The sequence below is a fragment of the Molothrus ater genome, chromosome 5, assembly GCF_012460135.2.
Source record: "Molothrus ater isolate BHLD 08-10-18 breed brown headed cowbird chromosome 5, BPBGC_Mater_1.1, whole genome shotgun sequence".
Classification (NCBI taxonomy): domain Eukaryota; kingdom Metazoa; phylum Chordata; class Aves; order Passeriformes; family Icteridae; genus Molothrus; species Molothrus ater.
Window position 1 is genome coordinate 43466216 of NC_050482.2, and position 18862 is coordinate 43485077.

Below are 18862 nucleotides of genomic sequence, written 5' to 3' on the forward strand. Positions count from 1 at the left end.
TAATAGACCAACTCTTTTATTTAACAGGTTAGGTGATGACATGTATGATGTCTTTTTACTTGTAGAAAGTCTTTAATCTCTTTTAGACAGATGTATAACAAGGAAGACCTCTGTCTTTCTACACACACTACAAAAAAGCAGCTTTTCAGTAACCTTCAAGCTGCGCATGGCCCATCCCTGAAAGTGCTCACGGCCAGGCTGGGTGGGGTTTTGAGCAACCTGGTCTGGTGGAGGTGCCCTGCCCACAACAGAGGGTTTGGAACAAGACAACCTCCAAGGATCCTTCTAACCAAACCATTCTCTGATTGATTAATTGATTGACTGATTGTTCTCTTCCATGGTTAATGACTTCAGGTGGTTCTACAATGAAATTGACTGTACATCTGAGAGTAGAGACTTTGCCTCAATGCATTGAATTTGCAGTGGTGCTTGAAAGAGGGTTGGTAGGAAGGGAATCCTTAGGTAGCTATTTTTCTTGAGAGCTGATTTATCTTTCATGTTACTGCACTCATGGTCTTAGGCAATTGGCAGATGTTTTTATACATCAGTGAAAAGACCATAATGAATGGGACAAGTGCTGGCATCTGAATTTATGGTTTGTGTTCTCAGACATTTTCTTTCCTCTGTGAAAGTGTCTCCCTGTTCCCTCCACTGCTGTAAACTGTGTTGGCTCCTAAAATAAACTTTAAAATAACCAGTATTATTGTAGTTTTCATCTCCTGCTATAAATACATCATTCTGGGAAATATGTTCATGTGATTTACCAATGCCATGAAATCTAGGATCTTATGAAATCTCAGTTTACTTTTCCTTGTATGGTTTAAAATACTCTCAGCATATTCTGTCTAAGGACAATGTAATTTGAAAGGAAAAAAGATTTCACAAGTGTATTCTTTAGCCAGTATCTATAATAGCTTTTCTTTGCTAATTACATGTAAAATCTGCAGATGCTGTGATTTTTAATCTTGCAATATTCTAAGTAACTATGTTTTTCTTCCCTTCACCCTGAGCACCCAACTGATGTTATATATTCTAAAGCTACCATAAATAGTCCCCTATTTCTATTTTGTGGTTTTGGAGATAAGTGGGGATGGGATGTTTTGTCTTGGTGCAGAGCCTTGCAGTCCCAAACAGTTACTCAAGGTTTGTCTGCTTCTGCTGCTGTCTAACCTCAAGTTGAAGCTGAAATGTGAAGTAAGATTTAAAAGCTTCATCATCTTCTTCTGTGCCCCAAACACACAAACATCTTCAGTGCAGTTATTAAAAAAAAACCCACAGTCCTTCATCTGCTGTTAAAGAATCATTTTCTGCCCATGTCAACAATAAGAGAAGTGTAGAAAGAAGAGTGAAAGGCCATTTCTCAAAATTGGCTTATAGATTTGTAAAACAGTTTCATGAAATTATTCTTAATATTTCCCATTATGTATGACGAGTATTTATGAAAACATTTCCAAGCTTCTCTTTCTTCAGAAATGCACATATTGAGTAAACATTGATTTCATTTTGAAAAAGTTATTATTATAGAAACATGTTGACAAAGAATCCTGCAGCTGTTACCTTTTATGAAAAATGTATAGCAATAGTTGGTAATATATTCTCTCACAAAATGCTTACATGTTTGGACCCTTGTAATTTTTTCATTAAAGTGAATAAACCAGATATTTAGAGGGTTGAGTGGGCTTTTTTTTTTATTTCATTCTGTTTGTTTTTCCCTTCCAATTGCACTAACAGCTTCCAAGTTTTGGGTTGCCAGGAAAATAGATTTTGAATTTTGGTAAGAAATGAAACAATAGTAAAGATAGATTGGAATCAGTAAGATGTTGTTCAATGTAAACAGTGACTAAAAATGCCTTCCAAATCACTGATGCTCTGTGGGTCTGTTTTCCTTAAATTAATTTCAGCTTTTCAAAGATCGTTAATTTAAATTGCATGTCATATTGCTGGTGACTCCTTCATCTAATTCACATCACCATTTCCAGAGCAACCTGATGATGCATGTTGTGGATGAATTCACATTTCAGGGACACATTTCATATCCTATTCGTTTAATTTTATTATTCATACCCTTTTTACAACAAAGGAATCATTAATGTTTCAATGCTACTAAATCTAAAAAAAGGAGACTTCGTTTAATTTCAGCCTCTTGGTTTTAAGCTACTTCAGAGCCAGTGAGTGAGCACATTTCATCTTCCATACAAACTGAAGCCAGTGAAATAAGATATCTAGCATTTGTAAAATCAGTTGAATGCAGTAAGTGTGGTATATAAAAGTATAATAAGTATTGCCCTCTCATTTCCCTAGTTCTATATTTGTATAAAGATTGTGGCAGATGGGAGGATGGAAAGCCAGAGCTCAGAAACAATAACTGTAAAGAAGAAAAGAAACAGCACAGACGCTGTCTGCTCTCAGAGAGATGAAGAAAGTTAAGAATTCATACTCTCTTAGGCAATGCAGTTCCAGAGGTGAAGGGTTGCAAAACTCTCAGATCTGTTTTGAATCCTCCTCCACTCTCAGGAGGCTTATACAGAAACACAACCCCAATGTTTCACATTTATTTAGTTAAGCATCTCTTCTTGTCATAGATGAACTTGAGATGAAATCCTGGCCTGAGTGAAGCCAGTGAAATATTTCCTGGCAGCTGCATGGAACAGAGTGACACTGTATATGCAGCACGCCCTCTCTGTTTCTTTCCTCCCTATATCTTCAGCACTATCACAATGTAAATATTTTCCTCTCTTAATGACTGTAACTTCCTGGTAGAAGTTGTATAACAGTGTTTGCGCAAAACCATTCCATAACAAAATGTAACTCACAGTTTGTGAGACCAAGGTCTCAGAAGTATCTATCAGCAGAAGTATCTATCTCAGAAGTATCTATTGTTACTTTAGAAAGGCCTCATTTGAATGACAAGAGAAAACCTTTTATGGTGGTCTGTCTTAACTATTGAGCTCCTGTGTTTAAATTTGCACAAAAGCAGTTTAAATGTGTGAAGGATTTGGATCAGATCTGTCCTGAAGGCTAAGGCCTCCATGTATGACTGGTATAAAAGAAGGGGAAGAGGACATGCTAATGATGGTTGGAAGGGCATACTGGACTATTGGAGGTGTGAGATACCACATTTCCCTAAATCCCACCTTCTGCTGGGACTGGGAAAAGAAGAATATAAATCTCTGGGGAATCTATATCTAACTGCCCTGTTTCTCAGGCAGAGCAACCTGTGTTCTGCAGCTGCCACACTAATAACTGCAGCCTGCTCAAACCAAAAACCTTCTCCCTCAGAGGAGAACCTACTTACACTGAATAAAACACTGCTTGTTAGAGGCTGAGGTTAAAAGCAGCAAGTGTGAATCACCTGACCTGTCTCCATCTTCGTGATATCTGGGTCAGGGTTTTCCTAGCTGCCAAATAATTTGAGAGCTTTGTTTTTTTTTTTTTTTTTTCTTTTCATGGTTATATTTCACTTTAAACATGGGAGTAATGTTCAGATGAAAGTTCTTGTCCACTCCAGTGGTTCATTATGCATATGCTGGTCCTCATGTAACATCTAAAGTCTAACACACACGTTCTAGTAGAAATTAGGCTATGATTCTTATATCAGTCAAAACATTAGTAAAGAATTGAAGTTTTCAGTTCCCAGGGAGGATCACAGAATAATGTTAGGCCACTCATAGCCTGTCAGTATCTGATATGCTGAGGATTAGGGAAAACTCAAAATTCAGGTTTTTTTCAGATAAGGCAGTCTACTTTGTGGAACAGTAGTTTCTTTATTTTTGAGAAAAAAAAGAATTTAATATATTGCTTTAATCATAGACAGGTGAAGGGCTAGTGTACAAAGCCCTCAAAAATTTATCAGAACGAGGGCAAAATGTGATATTTCCTATCCAGTCAGCTGAACAGCAGCCAGAGAAGTTTAAAATCAACAGATGGCAACTGCTTCACTCCTGTATCATCTTCCGCCTTATTTTATTTTGCCTTTCTGTTTTGGTTAGCTAGCCTAACCAAACAAAAGGAACAAAATCTCTTTAAATCTAGGAAAGGAACCCCTGCAATAATCTGCCATAACCCCATGAAGTTACCCCTTTATTTCCTTAATATAACACTGAAATATGTGACTGTTGTCATGCCAAAAGGCAAATCTAGAGACAGAAAGGGGCATAAAGCAGAAATTTTCAACAAAGAAAAAAATCAAATAGCAGGAAATCAGGAGACGTTGAAGTTCTCTATTCCACCTACCTGAGCTATGACAAGATCATCTATGTCTAAGGTAAATATGAAAAAATATTTGATTATTTTGCTCTCAAAGACTGACCTATAGTATTTAGGAAGACAGGCAGAATTCTCTCATATTGTAAATTTGGATTTTCAAAAATCTTAACTTTTCAAGATATTGTCCTTTTCTTGATTTTGTTGTGCTGAAATCAGCACTAAAGGTCATATTAACCACTGTGAGACAGAGCTAAGCAAAACCTTACTACTCCTAGAAATCCCTTTTACAACCCTTGGCATCCTGGAACAATAATGGATAGAAACCAATCAAAGGACAATGCATTAGAAAGGAGGACACTTTGAGGACTGGGAACCACAACAGAGGCTCCCTTCTCACAACATAAACTAAAACCAAAAAATAAACAACAACAAAAAAAAATCTTTGCATCTCTAGCAGTAACACCTTCCCTGTAAGGAAAATACCCAAGTGCACATTCTGGCAGAAGGCTCTCTGAGTTCAGCTGAGATCTGATTCATTACAAACTGATTATGAGCTTCAGGATTTTACCTGTTGATCCTGATTAGCCCGTTTAGGTAATACACAGAACTGCACTGCTGGGAAGTTGGATTGCCAAGAAGAAAGGCAAATATTCTTCTCTCTAATGCAGTCAATTTCAGTTGCATGTTTCCAGGGGTGCCTTTACTTTGAACAGTATTACACTTAAATCCTGGACAAAACTATGTTCTCCAAGAGAGCTAATATTTCATATGAAGTCTATTGTACCTGATATCTTTTTACTTCCTTACATTGGAATCTCTCTAACTTGGTTCCCTTGCCAAAGGGTTTTCAACTTGTTTGTTTTCTGCTGAAGCTTGTTAAGGGCAGCACTTGGCCTACTTACCTGCCAATATCTTTTGTCCCTGGTCTGGTATCCCTAACAAAAAAATCTATTTGTGTTTATGGCAAAAGAAGGAAAAAGACACACTTCTTTCCCAGTCCTTTTGTTTGAATGGTGTGTTACTCCTACATAGAATTTATGGCAGAAAGTGAAGACATCCTCTAATAGAGGATTGTCAGCTATTGGCAGTACATTTTTCTTCTTATAAAGAAGAAAAAAACCTGGTCACAAATAGGATTGAACTATTCATGCTTCTTTTTAACTTCCACTTAAGTTTTTCCATCACCCCAGGTTTCCCTGGTAGGCATTTCACTTCTTTCTCTTTAATTTTTTTTTCTTAGTTATTCTTCAAGCATAATTTTTTTCTTAGGGGGAATTAGTTCCTATGATCCCATTACAAATTCAAATCAGTTGTTTCATGCTAGTTTGCCTTAATTTATGCTAAATTGCATATCTTAATTGTGATTGTGCGGTCAGCCATTTTAAATTGAATTGGGTGCCTTGCTCACTCCCTGGTTTACTAGGCTTCACAAACCCTGAGATTTGTGGCAGAAAGCCTGAATCAGCTATCTGTACAGCTGTGTATGCTTAGGTTGAAGTGTTAGAAGGGTATATTTTCACACCAGAATTCACTGATTGCCAAAACACATTGGCTTTTAGCCTAGTCCTGTCCTGCTCAGCACATTGGCAACTCAGAAACTCAAGAAATGGGAAATGGAAAACAAACAGATTGTTATTTTAATAGAGTGCCAAGAAAGAACCCAAAACAGCAGTATGGTGTTCTACAAATGGTAGAAGGAGTCCAGAAAAGAAGGCATGTGGCTTCCAGTGAAAGCATTGGTTGGAGAAACCATGGGGAAACGGTGCAACCAACAGGACAATATGCTATGAAAGTTAGAAGGAGCTGTGCCAGGGGCAGCTTAATGCTATATGCTAAGAAGAGCTTAAAGTCAAATCAAATTACTGCCCAGGGTGCTTTAATGGAGCCTGTATGGGCACATCTGCGTGGAACACAAAATCTGCACGGATCAGAACCCAGGGCCTCAGCAGGGAGAACTCAGTGCTGGGTCTATATCATTGACAGCCCAATGGGGACAGCAGCACTGACTGCAGTGTGCACAGACAGATCAGCTCAAGGAGGCAGCAAGGGCAGAAAAGACAACGTTATTGGATTACTTCAATTACCCTCATCCAAACTGGGCAAATGTCACAGAGCAGCACGAAGCGGATTTGAAATGTTTAGGTTTTCTCTGTGGTTGCTCGAGAAAAAGTAGTATGAAGCTTGATGCCAAACTATACCCAGGGTCATGTTCAAAAGTCTGCTTTTAAAAGTGCTGCTCTGTAACCATGGGCATGAGGTTCACAGGTCACCATCTCAGTGGGCTTCTCTACAGATCCCAGACAGCCACACTTAGCTGCAAAGACGCAACCATGCCAAGATGAGGGAGTTTGTTTAAAAGGAAGAGCTAAAAGAGTATATCCTACTGGGCAGCACCAGAAGGACATGACCTTTTTCAAGGAAGAAACAAGTACTTGAAAGGGAGATCTAGAGCTGCTTCCACACAGGGAACAGCTAAGCACCTTTCACAGCTGGCTTAGAGGAGAAGTGATAGAGTCAAGCAAAGCATGTGTGGCACTGAGAGGAGGATGGAGGCAAGTTGACTGCATGATCACTCCCAATCAAGAAAAACTGATGGTCAGATGGATTTAAAAGAAAACAGGTTCAAAGCAAACAAATTGGTGTGGTTCTTCAGGCAACAGAGAGCCATTTAGTCAACTTCCTCACCAAAAAGTTTTGTGGATGCAAAAATTTCAACACAGTTCAACAGGAGACAAGTCTTGGAAGAGAGATTTTTGGGGGCTTACCAAGCAGATAAATCATAGTAGGCCCAGGAAACCTTAGCTGAAAGCATCTGGAGATGGGAAAACTCTTAAGAGGAAATATCATATAAGTTTGCTCTATTCTTAGTCTTCTCTAGAAGATTATCTGTTTCGGGTTATCTGTTTTATTCCCCCAAGGTACTTGTATTGTGCCAGGGGAAACATATGAGTTCAGGAAGGCTCAAGGAAGAACCATCAAATTGCAGGGAGAGCTTATCCTGTCCTGTTTCATCAGGAATGGTTATTATCAAAGATAGAATAGTGAGCTCAATGAAGAGTTCACAAGGTCTACATTACCTCAAACCAGCAAAGCAATTATTTTCCAAGTCCAAAGTGAACCTGGTGACAAACAAGTTTAATGCTGCAAGTATGAGAGAACAGCTATACTGAGCCACCTGTCCCTGTGGCTGCTGCCTGAGATGTGGTCACACCTGACAGAGGCACTTTGGGGTGCGTGGGGGCACTGGTCAGCTCTTCACTCCTCAAACCCATGTTCTTGAACCTGTGTGCTAAAAAGGCCAGAGAAATGGGAAAAGCAGTAAGAGTGGATGAAATTCATGTACTTTGATAGGAAAAAAAAAACCCACCTGTCTTTTTGATGAGTCCCCAGTTTCTATGGGATAGAAAAGCAGGAGGAAAATGCCAACCAGCTGAATGTAAGTCACTGGGCAGACTTTCAGAAAGCAGAATTTCTGCAGCTTTAGCAAAGTGCCAATCTCTGAATTCAGGGCAGTAACATCAAAGACATTGATAGTCCTTCAAGAATAGATTTTCAGCTAGAGTACAAAGAATATGAAGACTGCTTCATGCTGTGTTTCAAGCCAAATCAGATTTTTAAACCAAAATTATGTGTAGATTACCTTAGATCTGCCTTGAATCGACATACATATCAGCATACATTATCTGAGACACATTTCTGCCTTTGAATAGAATAGAACTTGATAATGTGAATAGTCACAGTCTTTCTCTTTTCTTGTATAATTTTTGACTAACCATATAAATATAGTCAGCATTAATTTGCATGCTACCTACTAATCTTAGCACATTTTTTGAAAGGATGAAATCAACAATGGTCTGTAGAAATTACCTTTTTGGCAACAGGCTGAGGGCATCAGTGTCCATGCTGCACTGTTTTATATTCATCTTCAGAATTCTAAAGTTTATCATTTTCTAGTAAGCTTAATAAGGGAGGCCAAAAGTACATAGGAAAGCCCTTTCTTCTTTTAAATTGAAACCTGTTGTGCTTTTCTGCATGGATTATTTTACTGTTTTTAAATAGCAGACCACACACTAATTTTCTTTCTCAAAAAAAAAAAAACCCATCTCACATTGCAGGGCCCAATGAAAAAAGCACTGAAAATGAATATCTGCTGCTTGTGTATGCTACTTAACTGTTTTGCAAGAAAGCAGCCTTCATAAACACTTGACCTGTTGAATTATTTCAAGTATTGAGTGAACAAGTTATATCTGATATTTATGTACTTCTAAGAGCTTGCTTCTTTACTAAGTGAGTCATCATTAAAAGTTATAGAAGAATTCAGCAATGAGGTGCAGCATGTTCTGTTGGTAATTATGTCATGAGTATAATTATCAAACTCAGTGAATGCACAGATGTACATTCCCCTTTATGAGAAGACAATCATCAGTGTTTGGCCATACTTCATAACATTATCTGTAGGGCTCATTAATTTTTTTAAATTTTAAGTCGATATTATTTTTAAGTAAAAAGACCAATTACTGCAAATAATGCATGTCAGTAATTGAACCTCTCAAGGAAAATACTTCATAATTAATGTACGCCTGAGCTGAAGAGAAGACAAAGAAACAAAGCTCTAAATCTGTTTCATAGTACTTTAATCAGATGAAAGGATAACACCATGACCAAAAACTCCTCTGTAGTCTTTATATTCCTAGCATTCTTGGAAGCACTGGTAAAACTCACTATAAACTCAGTTATGGTCCTGCCAAAATTGTGTGTCAGCAAACGAGATTCAGTTGGAAATGGTCAAAGTTATACCAATTTGACTTACTTTGTTATAAAGTGCAATGCATTCACAAAAGAAAAGATGCCATCTTTTCCATCCCTTTCAAAGAAAAAGCACATTTAGTTTTTGATATCTTTTCATATGAAATCTCACTAGGATGAAATGAAATCCTGTGGAAATAAATGGAAGAAATTTCACTGACTTCAAAGAATTTGGATTAAGTTTGTGGTTTGACATCATCAATGTAAATGTCCAAAAAAAAATATGGCCGTGAATAAAATGATGAAACAAAATGGATGTAGATTGAAAAGACAAATTTGTAAGGTCCAGATACTCTCCCAGTTACTCCACCTAATTAGAACCTTATTGTTGCAGAGACACATTCATTTCTTCAAGACTACTCAAGCTGTTTACAGTACTTCACAGCAACAAAGGCAACAAAATCTCCAAATTAAATTAGCCCAGAGAAAAGAACCTGCAATGTTACTTCTATCAAATTAAGTTTCCATAAACATTGATATGAGCAGTATATTGTTTTCAGGGATGCTGGCAGAAAAACAGAATGGGAGGAATAATCTTTTGGATGGACTGCCCTGTGACAATTTTACATAGGAAAATTTTGCACTACATGAATGAATGTGTAAACATAAACCCATCAATTTTTATTTAATAGCAGCTATTTCAATGATGGAAGAGTGCATTCAAAGCTCATTTACTAGACCTTTCTTTCATCAAATTTCATTCAACACAAAAATTAAAATACATATTTGTTAGTGAGAAAAATGCTGTCCTTTAGGGATATACATTTTAGTGAATTGAATTTCAAAACTAAGTCTTTTTTTTGACATGTAAATTTAACATTTTATTTCCATTTCAGCTAAGCACATTTACCAATAAAAAAAATTCCAAAAACTAAGGGAGTATTTTCTGGCTAAAGCAAGTTGTGAAACCCAATCCACCTAAATCTGACTAAAATAACAACAAAAAGAAAAATGCAGCCAAGGATTTTTACTGCTGCTTATTTCACACAACTGACTTGAAAGCACTTTATGCTAGAACCCCTGAGGACTAGATAGGATTTAAGAGACTTAGTACTGCTTTCAAAATTTGGCTCACCAACAGCAGCCCTGCACTGAGGCTTGCCTACAAATGAGTGCTTCTGCAGGGATGTGCACAGAGTCTGGAGGGGATTTTAGGGAGCCATGAGCTGGCTCAGTCAGAGCTTGTCCATTGGCTGGGGCCAGTGCTGTGCTGTGAAGAGGCACCACAGGACTGGGAGCACTGCCAAGGCACAGCCCTGCCCTCAGCAGTGTTGGTAGCACAGGCACAGGGAGCACAGCCACAGTCATGCTGCTCCTGGCCGTGCACGCCAGCCTGGAGAATCACACTGAGTGGGGCAGAGTGGACTAGGTGAGATTTCTGGGGTGGTCATGCAGGATCTATAGCAGAACACACAGAAACTCTTCCTTGTGACTAGAGAAAAATTGATGTCTTTGTGAGCAAGGCATAGCAAAAGAGCTCTCTGCATCCCACGTCAGTAGGTGCAAGTGCTGATGGATTTTATGTACAATAGCTGATCTGAAGCATGATGTGCCAGTCTATTACCAGCCCATCTACCTATAGATCTACCCTTTCCAAAAGACCTCAATGTTCTGTACGTTATAAGTTTTCCACTCTTGTTCCAGCCAGTATTCCATCCACTTAATCTCCTTCAAGCAGTTCCCACAAATAAATGCCAGTGACTGCTGAGGAGAAATCTAATAATATCTCTTAAATGGAGCTAGGTGTTTCTGCAGAGTGTGCTGCAGAAACCTGCATCACAGTGAAAAAAATGCATGTGTGCTTACTCTGCATCCTTTAAGGGGTGACCAACCTTGCCTGAGGCCATTTGCACTTGCTTCTTACAGATGCAGCAGCTCTGTCCAAGGAGTATATGCTGGGATATCTTCCACCCAAAGCACATTCTGCTTCTGGCCACCTCAGGTTCATTGTGCTTCTCAGATTTTCTCTTAATATCTTCTGCATATTCTTGCTACTGCATGTTTCTGTAAGTTTGCAGTTTAGGCAATAAAGACCATCATGGAATTTTCTTATCTCCAGAGCTTTCTTTCTCCCCTGGTTCTGTGGTGTAGCCTCCCAATTGCTGTTGTTTCTTCTAATTTAAAATGAGTCTCTAAAGAGTCTTTTTTTCCATGATTCAGATCTCAAGTTACAAACCAAGACCTGAAACTATAGGTTTCTATAATAGGTTACAGGCATTTCAGATTTTTTTTTTTCACAGACAGCCGATACTATGCAAAGCAACATTTTTAAAGGGGTGCTGAATTTTATGAACTCATCATCATAGGCAGAAAATTTTCCTGGCCAAACATCTTTTTCAGAAAAAAAAACCCCAAAACTCTTCAGTTTTTCATTCCTTTATTTTCTCCCACTGTCCTCATTTCTTTCCAGTTTTTGACTCCTCCTGCTTTTACTCCACCTGCTCATATTTACTGACCTTTCTTAACAACAGCCAGCTGATGGAATACCTTGCTCTCAGGCAGGATTTAGGAGATATTTAAGCTAGAACCAATACCCAACATGACTCTACTGTATCAAAAAGGAATTGAGGAGAAAAATAAGAAAAACTCTTGTCCCACTTATCAGCCCCAGAACCAATGATCTTCCCCAAGAACTGCTGGTCTGAATCACTTTTCTTATCTTGCAAGAGGCCTGTGCTGGCAAATTTCTTTTCTGAATATTTCTACATGAGTTTTCTGGAGATCTGGTGCTTTCCTAGCCATGGCAGTGCTGAGCAGCCCTAAGGACTGCTATGACCATGTGTACCTTCACCCAGAGGATGCAGCCCAGTCACCAGTTTCAGAGCACACCCAGTGGAACAAATCCTGTGCTAAGCCACAGTATTTCTTGGATTATGCTAAGAAAAAAAGATTAAAATAAAAGAAAAGCCATCCTAACTTTCTTGTATTTACCAAATTAGGATTCCTTTTCTGTGTCACATAACTTCTGTCTCTTTTTGTAGAACAGTGACAATTATATGGATTTTCTTTTGATTCATCCTGGCTAGACCATGGTGATTTGAAACAAAAGTGATGTTTATGGGTGTTTTTCACTCAGAGACTAGACTGATGCTATGTCTGAGAAAAGTTTAAACTACCTTTGGTTTGCTATTTTTGGTATTGTTTTACCATCTCACCACTTTAGTGGTTTATTATTCTTAAGACTTTCGTCCCCACAACAACATAGGATTTCATCTCTGATGGCCTGTTTTACCAGAATCTTTCTGTGTAAAAGGTACATAGAAAAAACCATATTTTACATGGTCATCTTAATATATCTTTCATAATTTAAAAAACTAGAAGTTTTGTTTTGATTTTTGTTTATATAGAGATGCCTCCTTTTTTTAAAGTGATGTAAATAAATCAAATGGAAAAATTAGCAATTTGTTTATTCTAGTGTTAAAAGTGCTTGTAACCAAAAGGTTAAAACACAACATAATTTTGTGACTTCCACAATAATTCAAAACGCTTAGTAGGAAAAAAAATGCCTAAGTGCTTGCTGAAACATTTAATATATATTTTATAAGATATTCATGTTTGCATGCTTTGTTGATGTATATGTATGTATATGATGAAACATCCTGTGTATTTGCATATGTAAATGTGTGTATGTAAACTTTCATGATGGGTAAGCATGTTTTGGGAAATTTTGAAGTTGTTTTAAAAACATGAACTGCAGTTCATATACGTAAACCCACCAGACGAGATTCATGTTTTATCTGATTTTAGCAGCTTCTAAGCTGCATGGCTTTTTTCATTGATGGAAGCTTCTAGTATTTTCTTGACTTCAAAACACAGGCTCCTATTCTTACACACACTTGAATTCAGCCCAACTCTGGGAAAAAAAAAAAAAAAGATTGACATAAAAGTATTTTCTGCTTAATTTTAAATAAGATTTTTGCATCCATTTTTAGACTACACATTCATGCCCACATAATTCAAGGGGGTTTTTAATTCATGGTTTGGGTTTTTTTAATAGTAGTATAAATGCCCAGAAAAACATATATAATCATAAATATATAGGAAAGAAATATGTTTCTCCATTGCAAGCAGTTGGATTTTCCTCATAAGGAATAGTTTGGAAATATTACTCAGCTGCATTTGAAATGTATTGATTAAATTATGTATTGTCAACACATTCTGAGGAATATATGCAAGTTACCAAATGCTTGTTCAGTTACTAGAAAACCTCATTAGCAGAGGAATAAAACAGCTCACAAGCGAATCTCATTATTTGTCTGTCTCCTTCTGCCATGCCAATAACATTTAGATTTCCAAATGACATATTCTGATGTGAGGCACACAGCAGGTGTGTGTGTGATGGGACTACTTCTGTTGGATGTTGATTACTCTCTCTGTCATGTGAAAAGCTTCCCATTCCCACAGCTTTATGCAATATATCAATGGTAATGGATTCATAATCATTATCAAGCTTGATAGAGGCTTGACTACCGTGACAGATGTCTTCTCAATTTTCCTGTTGCATATGTTCTTTTCCCTCTGGAACAACGCTTACATCAAATTTCAGTATTAATGTATCCCTTTCATGTTGTTTTGTATCAGTCATTGACTGCAGTGATCAATCTTTTAATTCAGATGAATAGGTAATTACAACCAAATGCCAAACACATCAGCAGAAATTCAGCAACTGTCGAGCAAACCATAGTGACCAGAATTATTTGTCTGTGCTAAAGATAGCACAGGGATGTTATTGCATGTTTATGCACCTGAATACTGTTTCCACTGGCAACAATAGTTCTTATGTGGTGTACTTTGTCTGAGCAAAAGACAATAAGTAAATCAATTATTTTTCCTGCTTATCATGAGACTAATGCAAACAAGTGTGCAGTAGCACTGATCAACTGTTGTCCTGCATTTACCATGGCAAATATAAAACAGCAACCATGGTATATATAGAACAATAGAAGAGCTCGATGGTCCTCTAAGTCTTTCAGGGAAAAAGAAAAGAAAGAATTTTCCCTGTTTTCTTTTGACAAAAAAAAAGGGCTTTTCTTCCCTGAAGCATTTAATTTCAGATATTTTCCGTGTTGGTCATTTGATGATGGATTTCCAGAAGACTTACTGTGATGAAAAAACAGATGTATTCTACTTAAGAAGCTTCTTTAAATTGCTGTGCTTGACATTTTCTCCCTTTCTTTACTTTGGATTCTGGCCTTTGTGGTGTAGATAGATTCTAGAGAGCTTCCTCAGGATTTCAGGTCACTCATCTCAGCTTACATTGGCCATTTACACAGACACTAACTTAGCAACCTGTGCTCTGCATATACCACATACACTTCCCCCAAATTATTCACCCCTTGTTTAGCTGTAATCTAAGACTCTATTTACTGTAGCAAACAGTCCACCTCTGCTGAGGACCTACTGTGACCCGTGTGGAGTCTTGGCTTTTCTGCTATTCCTGCTCTCTTGGAGCATCCTACAGAAAAACTCTCCAGCTTGGGACAGAAGGGGCCTTTTTGTTAACATCAGTGTATTTGAGACTAACAGAAAAGTAATGTCAGAGGGAGGCCAGTGGATTCGGCTTTTGTGATAAAGACTGTTGTGTTGTTTCAACAAGTCAGGAATTACTTGCAAACAGCTATCTTTTCAGTGTGAACTCATGTGTTTCTGCCATTTTCATACAGTAATGAGATCATGGGATAGTAGGTTCCCAAGTGGGATCTGCTGCACTCCTCTGTTAGAAGACAGAATCAGTTATAGATAGTGTGACATACAATGATCTAACAAGTTAAAAATTTCTACCAGTGGCATATCTAGGGCCTCCTTGGTCTTCACTTCCATTATTGTATAAACTTTCCATATAAGGTTTTCTAACATCTAACTAGCATTTCTTATTGAAAATTGAAGCCATCCTTTCCTAATTTTTTATCAATCCTGTACATAGATAAATTATTATTCTTGACTTCATGGTAAAAAATATTCACATGCTTAGTCTGGTCCTTCCCCCTGTTCCCTGACTTGCTCCAGTCTTCTCTAAGCTACAAAGAAGAAATTATTATCTGTGAAGTAATAAAAGCAATGAATGTAATTAAATCTGATTTCTAAGGTTTTCTATAGAACACTTATTTCCTCTTATGCCCTTGAATATTTCCCTACATAGCTGATCCCCAGATATGCACACATAGATAGGTTTGTAACTTCCTTACATTAGATTTTCAAGCCTGAGTTCCTGGCTTGCTCGGGAGCATGCATTTAAAACAACTGACTTCAAATATTTGTTTGACTGATTGTTCCAGGATCTTGCTTGGGAAAAGAAATCAAGCTGATTAGTCTTTAATTTCTTGACTCCTTTTAAAAGTTATATGGTATATTTGTCCTTACTAATATTTCAGCACCTCATCATGCACCAGCATTTTTCAAGGACAGTAGCTTTGTGGCTTCTTCAGACAGTGCTTCAAATGTCTTATATGAAATTGATCTGGTCCAACTAATTTGAAAACTCCTAAATCAGAAGTGGACTTGATCTTCTTTTACCTTATTCTTGCTTTCGTTTCCCAGTATCTATCTACATTAGGCATCACTTTACTGAATTTTTGCAAGGGAAATTTAGACAATAGTGTATAAAAGTCTCTGTTCCTGCTCTCTAGATCACAGGTACAAACCAGGACACATGCCAGGAGAAGTTCCAAACCAGTCAGGGAGTTGTCTAATGAATATAAACAGCTCCAGGGCTAGGCAGTCCTGGTAAAGAGGCACATGTGGTTCACAGGCTGAGGATTACTTGGATCCTAAGTGCCTGGACTCAAGTTCAGGCAAGATTTAAGCAGATTTAATCCCTATCCTGGCTTTCTTCAGAAAGACAAATTTCATTAAAAAAAAAAAAAAAGAGAAAAGAAGAAATTGAAAATTTTACTAATGATTTTACCAATGATAAACATAGGCATCTCCTTTTTGGAAATTGTAGTAATTTCAGGGTCTGATTAGATAAAGCTAAAGTGAAAAATTATGGCAACTCTGCATGTTGAATGAATTCAGTATTTTTACTGCTGATAAGAGTTAATAGCATTAATTAAAATATGCTGATAATTCCATGTAAGTTCAAAACTGGAGAGGCTTAAACACTCAGGGAGGCTGAGCTTAGAAGTGATCATGGCCCTGAGGATTTTCAGGTAAGCAGGTGAGGCTTGCTGTCAACAAATGCTAATGCATAGGCAATGCAGGGAATTAAACAATGTACAAAAGGAGAAGATATAAAAATTACAAGGAAGCAGTGAAATCATGTTTTTCTCTAGTTTGCAGTCTCCTAGGGTCGTTCTTTCAGACCATGTGGAGCTGTGACAAGAGAGGGCTCAGTACTTTTTATTTTCCATTGGTTTGGAGGTGATTAGACTGTCAAGGTATTGGGGAAAAGTAAATTTCCTCTTGGACCTGGACTTAGCTTCAAACAGGGAAAAGGAGATTTGGAGACATGGGTTTCAGTTTAGAGACCAAACCAATGCTCAGAGAAGCTGTTGGAGAACAGAAGAAGGAGCAGGGGCCAAGGTGCAGCACCCATGGGAGGCAGAGGTCTGCCAGAATGGGGTCTGGCCATGGAAGCTGGACCTTGTTCTGGTGCTCACTGAGTAGTCACAACTAACTCTTCTTGACTTACCTTCAGCAAAGTTTGAGCATGAAACTAGGAAATACATGTGGGAGCTTTTCAGATCTAACCTATGAAAAGGATTGATTTACCAAGTGTAATAAAAACAGTTTGTCTATAAGCTCAAGTCAAGATCAAAATCTCTCTGTAGCAGCTACTGTTAAAATCAGAATGGGTCAAATTCAATGTAGAAGCAGCCCTAAAAGCTGCACTGATGTGGAAACCTTTCAGTTAGTGAGCTGGGATTTGTAAAACGCAATTGGGCCAAAACTAGCAGATCAGGAAACAGCAAAAGAGACTCTTCAGTTGAACATCCTGAACACGCATGACAGAGATGATGGACAGCCCAGACTGGACTCCTGGACTACCAGAGATGGATCTGTCATTTAAGGGTGTGGCAAACTATTTTCAGGGTTAATCCAAATTTTTAACAAAGTGCACAGAGACTTTGTTCCCCGTAACAACAACCCATCCCAAAAGAGGATGCAGCTCAGTATATTCCTCCCATGCCTCCTCAAAATGACAAAGTGGTTCTTTACAAGAGGAGGGTTGGTGGCAAACCCTCCAGCAGTGTCAAACTGACATTCAAGCACAGATGACTCTGTTCTCTCTCTGTTCTCCACCCCTGGGAACAGCCAATTTCTGGAAAGAAGGTTTGCATATGCACCACCTATCTGAATCTGTGCATATGTATACAAACACAAGGTACAGGTTGTGACAACATTTTCACTTAATGAAATGGCAAGTCTTATGCTTAATTAAAAACATACTAAAAAAAATTAAGGTAATTTCAATGACTTATTCCTCTCATTCATAAAAGGATGTTGTCATTTATTAATACAATCAGACCTTAGTTCCTGCTTGACTGTAAGAGGGTGTGTGCTATTAATTTTAGATTTTATTTTATCTCTCCATGTTTCACAATCAGTAATTCATGCTTCATTAAGCAACCACTGGCATATTCAAAAGAAGTCTGGTAAGATAGACCAGCCTTTAATGTTTAAATTAAGAAACTATTTTGGTTTTTTTTATTTAATCTAAAATGAGACTGAAAAAAATTATTGAGCATAATTGCAAAGTCATCACAGACCTTCCAGTTTTGCCTGCTGTCAGCCATAAAAAATGATCCGTAAACTTTTCTACAATATATCTAAATTAAACTGTAATAGAATACTTGTTTAGAATGAGGGAAAAACTAGATACTGCCATTTTAAGATACTCCCATACCTGTTAAGATACTGCCATACCTGTGGGAAATATGCTAGTGCAGACTTCCCTGAAGTCCCATCTCTGTAAATTGAAAATGTACCTCTGGGCACAGGTTGCTTCTTTGTTTCTGATTAACAGGCTCAACAGTTGACTGTAGTTAACAAACCAATACCAAATGACCCTTTAAAAAGCAAAGAAAGAACTAAAATGCTATGCCATAATTCCATTAAACAGTTTCAACAAGCTCATGACTGATGTTTTTGTACCATTTTAAGATATAGTCAGTATAAGACACAGTAGATTTGTTAGCACAAGCCATTTAGGCATTATTAAATAAAAAAAGAAAGAAAGAAAAGGTTTTTGGTTTTTTATCATGCTCTGTTTTACAGTGCTCGAAAATCGAGGTTCTATCTTTAGATTGAAATTTGGTGTGCTGCATCTAGTGCATCTAGGGGTGTAGTTCCATAATGCAATAGCTCTGCTGGCAAAGCTGGTTTGAGAGGTCCCCACCCTGAGGGTTAGGTTCCCACCACCACCCTCCTGAGTTTTCCTCCCTCTCAGCCTTGTTGATTAAGTTATTTGTGAAGCCATGTCACAAAACAGTATGAGGGATCGAGCAGCTGCACAGCCCTGCAGAGAACTGTTCATGCCCAGCTGAAGGGATGAGTGAGTTAAGGAAGGTAAGGGAATAACAGAATGCATCTTAGGGAATGTGGGATCTTCTTTAACCAGTGACCCCAGTGAGGGTGGCAGGGGACACAGCACAAGTGAGAATCACATGTTGAAAAGGGTGAGTGGGAGGAAATTAATGTATGATTTCAAGGTAAGGAATGAAAGATTTTATTTTGTTTTTCTCTCAGAGCCTTATTTTGGAGAGTTGAGTTCCCTGATGTGATTCTCAGCAAAGCAAGGGTAGTAATGGCTTGGCTGAGCAAACAGTCCAGCGAGCTGTGCAGGGAGGAATCCCATAAGCAAATAGAACTGCTGATTGTTGGGATGTGCAGCCCGCAGGGAAGGCTCCCT